Source organism: Propithecus coquereli, unplaced genomic scaffold (genome assembly GCF_000956105.1).
Source record: "Propithecus coquereli isolate 6110/MARCELLA unplaced genomic scaffold, Pcoq_1.0 Scaffold198, whole genome shotgun sequence".
NCBI classification, from domain to species: domain Eukaryota; kingdom Metazoa; phylum Chordata; class Mammalia; order Primates; family Indriidae; genus Propithecus; species Propithecus coquereli.
Genome location: NW_012144744.1, coordinates 2,486,134 through 2,495,058, shown reverse-complemented (window position 1 = coordinate 2,495,058; position 8,925 = coordinate 2,486,134).

Here is an 8,925-nt window from a genome sequence, read left to right as displayed (position 1 = left end):
AGTAAAATTCAGTGGAAATCAAGCAGGGGAGAATGGGAGGGTTGAAGAGGGAATGTGTAGAAACCTACCTAATGGGTACAATGAACATTATCTGGGTGATGGGGACACTTGTCACCCTGACTGAAGCATAACAAAAGCAATCCAAGTAACCAAAAACATTTGTTCCCCCATAATACTTTAAAATAAATTTTTAAAAAATTAAATGCATGTAGGGGAAAAAAATGACCCATAATAGAGCATAGCAAATGTGTAAAAAGGAAGTTTCCATCCTCATCCTTGTAGCCATCCCATACACACCCCCATTGTTGAGAGATAACCACTGATACCAGTTTGGATAAAGACTTTCTGACATTTTTTGATGCATTTCCATTACCTTACTTTTTTTTAAACGGTAACTCGCCATGCACACTGTACTGCTTGCTACTTGATAGTTTTTCTTAACGATATACCATGGGCATATTTCCACATCAGTGTACATTAGACTACCTCTTTCTTTTCAATGGCTGCACTATGACGTACTTTGTTTATGTAACTTATTTAACCTTTATTCTACTGATCAACTTTGTGATTGTTTCCTGATTTGGACTCTTAAAAACAATGAGGCCGTGTATATCTTTGTGTACTTGTGAATTAACTTGATTGGGAAAAAACTCTTCAAGCGTAGGTTTCATTTGCCATCTATCCAAAAATGTTAAGAACTATTTAATTTATATGTTATGAGACCCAAGGGTGAGTTAATATTTTTACTTATAAAATCTGGGTTGAGGTGTAAGAGTGAGGAGCTGGTATATTGAGTGTAAAGATCTTGACCCTTTTTCCTGCAGTAGACCAAAAATAGATTAATGGAACAAAGAGCTCATTAGCCACTTATGGATAAAATCGAGAAGATTAATATATTTGAAACACAGAAGTAGTCCACACCCAAAGGCAAATTAAACATGTTTTATTGACCCAAAATCCAAATGTACCCTGGAAAATTTATCAGTAAATGTTATTGGTGATTCAGTAAGTTATACCAAAAACATAAGTTGAAATAGATAATTTCAGTTATCGGAGAAAATAATTCATCTGAAAAATGTTCTAGTTATATTTTGTTTCAAGTGTATCGCAAGAAGAAGTTGGTAATATGAGCTTAAGCTGAAATTAGTGGTCCAGGTGGTGTTAGAAAACCGCATATCCTTTAAAGTCCTAAACACAATGAAACTTAATTCCAAGAACTCTAAGGAGGAACCCCCACCACACTCAGCATTGGCCTCTGAATATATTCAGCATGGCAAATACAGAGATAATCTTTTTAACAAATCATACTGCCATAGAATCTCAAAACTCAAGGGGACTTTGAAGTTCACCTGATTGTTCCACTGGCCTGCTAGTTTATGCGAATAGAACACCAGTTTACGCTTGAATACCTCTGTTCACATGTAGTTCACCTGTCACAGAAATTTGTTCTTTAATAGAGACTCAATTTTTTTTAAATCTTGAGTTTAATTCTTCCTGTAAGCTTTTGGTCTTAGATCTGCCCTTTGAAAGCACACATGCACAAAAAATAAATAAATAAGCTTCATCCCTCTTTCACATGACAGCCTTGCAGATACCAAAGACAGCTACCATCTGCATCCTGGGCTTTCTGTTAAGCACAAACATCTTGCAAGCAAGAAATATTCTGAATCCTTCAAATCAGTTTTACTTTCCAGATGCCTCTGATTTTTTCTTTGTTCATTCATTCCATCAATTTACTAATATTTATTGAGAGCTTCCCACACACCAAGTAAGACACTCACTGGGAATACAGAAGTGAAAAAGGTGAACATGCTTCTGTCCTCATGGAGCTTACACTAGAGTTAGGGCCAAAAGACTGTGATCAATTTAACATCATAAATCATGTTCAATTAACTGAGGGGAGTGTCATAAAGGAGGGCTACACAGTGCTGTGGGAGCACATGACAGAAAGCCCTGACCTAGACTTTGGTGACACCGTAGGCTCCCCTGATAAAGTAATGTTATCACTTAACTCCAGTGAGAATGGCCTTTATCAAAAAGTCCCAAAACAATAAATGTTGGTGAGGATGTGGAGAGATAGGAACACTCATACGTTGCTGGTGGGACTGCAACCTAGTACAATCTCTGTGGAAAGTAATATGGAGATACCTCACAGAGCTACAAGTAGAACAACCATTTGATCCAGCAATCCCATTACTGGACATCTACCCAAAGGAAAAAAAGACATTCTATAAAAAAGACTAGAATATTTATAACAGCACAATTCACAATTGTAAAGATGTGGAAACAACCCAAGTGCCCATCAATACATGAGTGGATTAAGAAAATGTGGTATATGTATACCAGGGAGTTCTACTCAGCCACAAAAAACAACGGTGATCTAGCACCACTTGTATTATCCTAGATAGAGCTGGAGCCCATTCTAAGTGAAGTATCACTAGAATGGAAAAACAAGCCCCACATGTATTCATGATCAAATTGGTATTAACTGATCAACACTATGTGCACATATGGTAGTAACATTCATCGGGTGTTGGGCAGGTGGGAGGAGGGAGGAGGGGATGGGTACATTCACACCTAATTGGTGTGGTGCATACAGTCTGGGGAATGGACACACTTGAAGTTCTGACTCAGGTGGGGCAAAGGCAATATATGTAACCTAAACATTTATACCCCCATAATATGCTGAAATTAAAAAACAAAATAAAAAAGAATTTAAAAAAAAGTTCTGATCTGAAGAATGTGCATGAGATACCTGCAGGTGAAGAAATCAAAGAATAGCTTTGCTGATTCAAGGAAGAACATGTATAAGATCTGTAGGTGAAGGGAACACAGTCTGAGAAAGGTCATATAGCAAGGGGCATAGAAAATGATTGGAAAGAACAGTATGAGACAGACCTACAGATGTGCCTTTTGGTCATGTTTAAAGTTTGAGCGTTAAGAGAAGTGAAAGTTCTTTCAGGCTTTTAAGAATAGGAGTGAAACGATCAAGTGTACATTTATAAAATACTACTCTGAGCAAGGCACAGAGGCTAATGCCTGTAATCCTAGCACTCTGGGAGGCCGAGGTGGGAGGATTGCTTGAGGTCAGGGGTTCAAGCCCAGCCTGAGTAAGAGCGAAACCCTGTCTCTGTGAACAGTAGAAAAATTAGCTGGACATGGTGGTGTGCACCTGTAGTCCCAGAAGGCTGAGGCAGGAGGATAGCTTGAGCCCAGGAGTTTGAGGTTGCCATGAGCTATGTCTGATCATGCCACTGCATTCTAGCCCAGGCAACAGAGTAAGACCTAATCTCAAAATATATATATATATGTGTGTGTGTGTGTGTGTGCGTGTGTGTGTATGTATGTATACACATTACTCTGATCTCATGTGATCTCATGACAGAAAACAGATTGTATGGGGCAGGAAGGAATGTAAGTCACCTACTCGGAGGCCGTCGGATTGCCCCAGTAGCCAAGGCTAGGGGATGAAGCAGGTAGGTAGTATGGCTGGTGAGAAATGGATACATTTGAGAGATATTTAATAGGCAAGTATTTAGAATTAAATGATCAGACAACAATTTTTAGAAAACAGAATTTCTACTAATACAAAAGTTTAAACAAAGTTATGCAGTTGTTTAAATTTGTATTTCCTATTGTTTTAAAGTGATCAAAGACTTGATCTTTGGCAACAGGATATACAAAGAAATTAAAATTAAACAGTATTTTAGAAAAGTCCATGAAATACTATAGAACAGCGGTCCCCAACCTTTTTGGCACCAGGTACTAGGGACAATCTGAGGTGAGGGGGTGGTGGAGGGGGGCTTCGGGGATTGCCGAGAAGCGGAACTAAGGCAGTAAAACAAGCTGTGACGGATGATTGAGGATGATGAGGAGCAGCTGTCAATACAGATGAAGCTTTGCTCTCCTGAGACTCACCTCCAGCTGTGTTAACCGCGCCCCCTCCCGCCCCCGCCACCTTCCTAAGTTTCATGGAAGACAATTTTTCCACTGACGTGGGGCTGGGGGCGGAGATCTGCAGCCCCGTCCCTAACAGACCAGTCCATGGCCGGGTAGTTGGGGACCGCAGCTATAGAAGAATTTTTTCAACACGTTCTTTTTTTATGATATGGACATGTCAGAAAATATGTCTTCAGGGTTTCCAGATCTCCTAATTCAATGTTTCATCCACCTAAGAGAATCTTAGTGGAGAAACAGAAGGAAAAAACAGAATTCAGAGGTGGATGATAAGTGCTTAGAGGTGTATGACAAGCGCATTTTTTTAAAAGTATAATCTTGAAACATGAAGATAGAGAAACAGTAAAATAAAAATATTTTGGTATGTTAATTTTTTCTTTGCAAAGATTATGAGTGAGAAAAATTAGAGTAGGAAAGTTTTTCTTTAATGAGCTAAGTCAGAGTTATTTTATTGCAAAAGTTATGCATTTAAAATTTAAGTTTGAAAGTATTAAAGAATTTGAAGCAATGCTGTCCACAATGCACAGATTATGAATGCTAGGATTCAAGTAAAATTGAAGTTGCCTATTTTGAACAGACGTTGGTTTTAAAGATTAGTCCTCTAGCACCACCTTCTGGCTAAATAATTACTTTCGTTTCCCTACCCGCCCCCTTGCAAATATTTTACTAAGGTAAATATTATGATTTTGGCGCCACCTGGTGGAAGTTTTTCTCTAAAAAGACCACATACCGTGAAGAATTGGGAAAATAGATGACTGCACTGCAGGAGCTTCTAATTTAGATGACATTTCTAATCACTGTAGAAAAAAAATTAATACTTGCAAAGTTGCTAGATTAAGAATTAGTCTAAATTATTAATACATGATATTCTAAAGAATTATTATGTATTATATTTATTCTATGGAAAAAGAGGCCATAAATACCTTTAGCGAATCATTTTCTATTTCCTGTTTTGCTGTTCCCATGCAAATCTTAGCCACATAAGAAACTATCCCCCAAAGAGTTTAAGAGGAGAATAAACTAATATTTGATCACATTTAAATAGATTATTCCTAAAATCTTACAATTATAAGAAATAGATAGTATTAGCCCCCTTTTTGGCCACTAGAAAATGGAGATTTAGTTTAGCTGCATCTGAAGTAGCATATCCCAAAATAGAACACAGAAAATTTTGAATCAAGGTATTTTTACACTGAACCTTTTCTTTTTCTTTTCTTTTTTCTTTTTTTTTTTTTTTTTGTTTTAGAGTATTACGGGGGTACAAACATTTTGGTTACATGAATTGCTTTTGTGCCATTCGCATCAAAGTTATAGTGTGCCATCACCAGGATAGCTTGCATTGTACCCATTAGGTGTGAATTTACCCACCCCCTCCTCCCCCTTCCCACCTGCTCGGTTTCTGCTGAGTTTTACTACCTTTTGTTTTTCCTACTCTACCCGTTTTCATTGCTAAAGAGGTTTGATAAATGTGAATTGTATTTAAATATGATTTTTTAAAGCCTGTTAAAAGATTTGCCAATCTCCATTAAGAGGATGTCCTTGTTGGAAGTGTACAACTCTTAGCCAAGATCGTTTTATTTCCTTTATTAATTTTCCACGGGCTGCATGCCATGCTTTATATTTGTCATCTGGGGCATTTTTTCTGCTAGATATCTCTAAAATCAATCATGATTTCAAATGTCCTTATTGATATTTGGACAGAAAAGTACAAAAGAAGGAATAACAATCTGTTACTTGTCCTAAAGTCTCAATTAGATTCACCCTAAAGATAAAAATGCTAACATTTCTATCAATTAAAAAATATACACTCCATTAATTTACTACTAATAATTTTATTTAATGTAAGCTTTTTAAAAGGATTTTATTTCTGTGTTTTTTATTGATATAGCATAGTTGTACATATTTTGGGAGTACATGTGATGTTTTGATATATGTATACAATTATGTAATGATCAAGTCACAATAATTGGGATATCTATCACCTCAAAATTTATTTTTTTTTGTGTGTTGGGAACATAACAATTGTTCTCTTTAGCTATTTTAAAGTATACAATATTGTTAACTAATTTGCCTACTGTACTATTGAATATTAGAATTTAATGTGAGTTTTTTAACTATACATTTTGAATGTCATTTTACCTAATATTGTATACCAGTCAGTATCCTCTGCTGTAGCTAGCAAGACAGAGACCGGAGGATATAAGAGAATATATTTTACTCTATCCTCTGGAGTGTGTGTGTACGTGTGTGTGTGTGTGCTTGTGTTAATAGTATGACTGGGTCCTTTCTAGGAAGGGATTGTGTTCGCAGGCTTTTCCAAACATTTTGAATTGTAACATAGGATTGATAGAAAGATAAAACATCCCAACTAAGTGACAAATAAACCATTTGGGATGCAAATATCACAAAGGTTTGTTGTCAATTTGACCATTTAAACTTTCAGAGATGTAACTGAAATAACTAAATGTGTGAAATACTTAATTTATTAATTTATTACACTTCTGTATTTGAGTTCACATTTTATAAATGATATATTCGTCTAGCAATATTACTTATTTCCATGCCCACATTTTCTTAAATAGTTTTATTCAACCTCTTCACATACATTTTCAATATCACTCTTAATCCATCCCTACAGCCACATTTTGCATCATATAGCAATTTTCAAGGACATATTTTCACTCCTATCTCAGTGCCTTGAAACACAGCACTTTTTAAATTCTAGTTTGATGCTTTTACATGTTACTGGGAATTTATATACAAAAGCTATGCACTCTTTCACAAAACATTAGAACAGTTGTTCTTTTTCATTTTCCCTTTAGGTGTGTATTCAGGATTTGAAAAATGTAGCCACTATTGTAGTATCAGTATCAGTATCAACTATTCTATTAGTTGTTGAAATGATCTTTAAAAGCCTGTTTACAATGACTTTCAGAACTTCCAAATGTAAAGGTGTCTTCGGAGAGACAATTAATAAATGTTTTTACCTTACACTTTTACTGATTTACTGATTCAACGAGGTGACCCCAATAAGTATCCAAAGCTAGCTAATTCACTAAGGCCATTTCCAACCTAATACATTTTCCTGGAAAAACTTTATTTTTCAAAATGAGGGAATTGAGGAAGAGCTCTGAAATGGAGACTTCATAAGAGATCTGACATACAACAACTCACTCTTTTCTGGGAAATAATTTTGAGAGAGGACGTGACCTTATATTGGGGCAGACACGGTATGTGCGGAGTCAGCAAAGGTAAGGAAGCTGAAAATGCGTATCAAGCTCCAAACAACTCCAGATAAAGTTTAACTGGGTGGAAGCAGGCATATTAGCTCCCTAACGCTCAAGAAGCTGGAGGGCTGGGTGGAGGGAGGAGGGAAGAGAAGCAGGGAAAAAAACAGCAATTGCCACTGGTTTCTGGATCTCCCAGCTGGTTTGCCTTCCCTTTTCTAGTCTTAAATATCAGCTCCATCTTTCACTATTTAACCTTAACTTCTTCATTTGCCAGATTCCACCTCCAAGATCTCTCACCACTCCAGGCTAATGCAAAGGTGACCCCTTAAATGGTCCCTCTCGGCCGTAAAACCATTTCTTGTGAACTCTCTCTCTGACTTCCCTCTTATCTCTCCTCTGGTGCATCCATAACCCACACATTAATATACATGTAACCTAGGAAAAGGTCCATGCCCATCTCCAATTTCCTGTGCCTTGTGGAATCTCTCTAGTCCAGGCCCTTCACCAATCCTCCTAAATATGTTTGTTCTGCCTTGTCCTTTCTGGTAGCAAATGTCTAGCTCTACTTTTGCTCATCTGCCAGGCCCAATATTTATGAGACACCATCACCAGCCAGCAGCTTACCTCTCCCAGCCTCCATCAGAGTCCTGATTTATTCACTGGTCCAGAAGGAATTCAGAAACCAAAAACAATGGCATGTGATTTTCATAAAGTCATATCAAAAGAAATATGTGCTTGAAAATACATAATGAAATTGTCAAAGACAAATTCCCAGATATAATAATGGCAAAGGATGTCATTTGTTACTTCCAGCGTTCTAACTGCAGCCGCTGGTTAATTGCTTCCCTTGCAATGGCCCAATCACCTAGAGTCACGTCAGGTGTTTTCCTAACTCTATGTCAAAGAGGTGATGAGTTACGGCTCAGGCAGTAAGAAAAACAAGCAGGTCCTTGTGGGGCAAAGAAGAGGTAAAATTAGCCCCAATCCAGGACCAGGTGAAGATAGATTGTAGCCCTAAGGATGAAAATTGTTGATACCCTTTCCATATTTAATTCAAACTTAAAAGGCAATACTAACTCTGACAGGTTGATAATGGCTTTGAAACATACGTCCACATCCTAATCCCCAGAACCTATGAATGTTACCTCATTTGGGAAAAGGGTCTTTCCAGATGTTATTGGGTTAAGCATTTTGAGATGAAATTATCTTGGATTATCTGGGTGGGCCCTAAATACCATCACAACTGTCTTTCCAAGAAAAAGACAGAAAGGGAGATTAGATACACACAGAGAAGAGGGACACGTGAAGATGGGTTCAGAGATTGGAGTGATGTGGCCCCAAGCCAAGGAATGCAGGTAGCTACCTTCTGAAGCTGGAAGACTCACGGAATGGTTTCTACCCTAGAGCCTCTGGAGAGAGCAAGACCATGCTGACACTTTGATTTGAGACTTCTGGCTTCCAGAATAAAGTTCTGTTGTTTTAAACAACCAAATGTGTGGTAATCTGTTACAGTGGCAATGGAAAACTAATATATTAATACTAACCCATGACATAAATGTAAGAAAGTCCAACAAAAATGCTGCTCCCCCATCCCCTTGGTGTGACTCCTTCATTGATTTTTTTTGTACAATATTAGCTCTGTAAAATTTCATCTAAATTATTTTCAAATTTAGGGAGAAGTTACCAAACAATCTTCAACATGAATATGGAGGCACTATGCTATAGAGAAGAACAACAA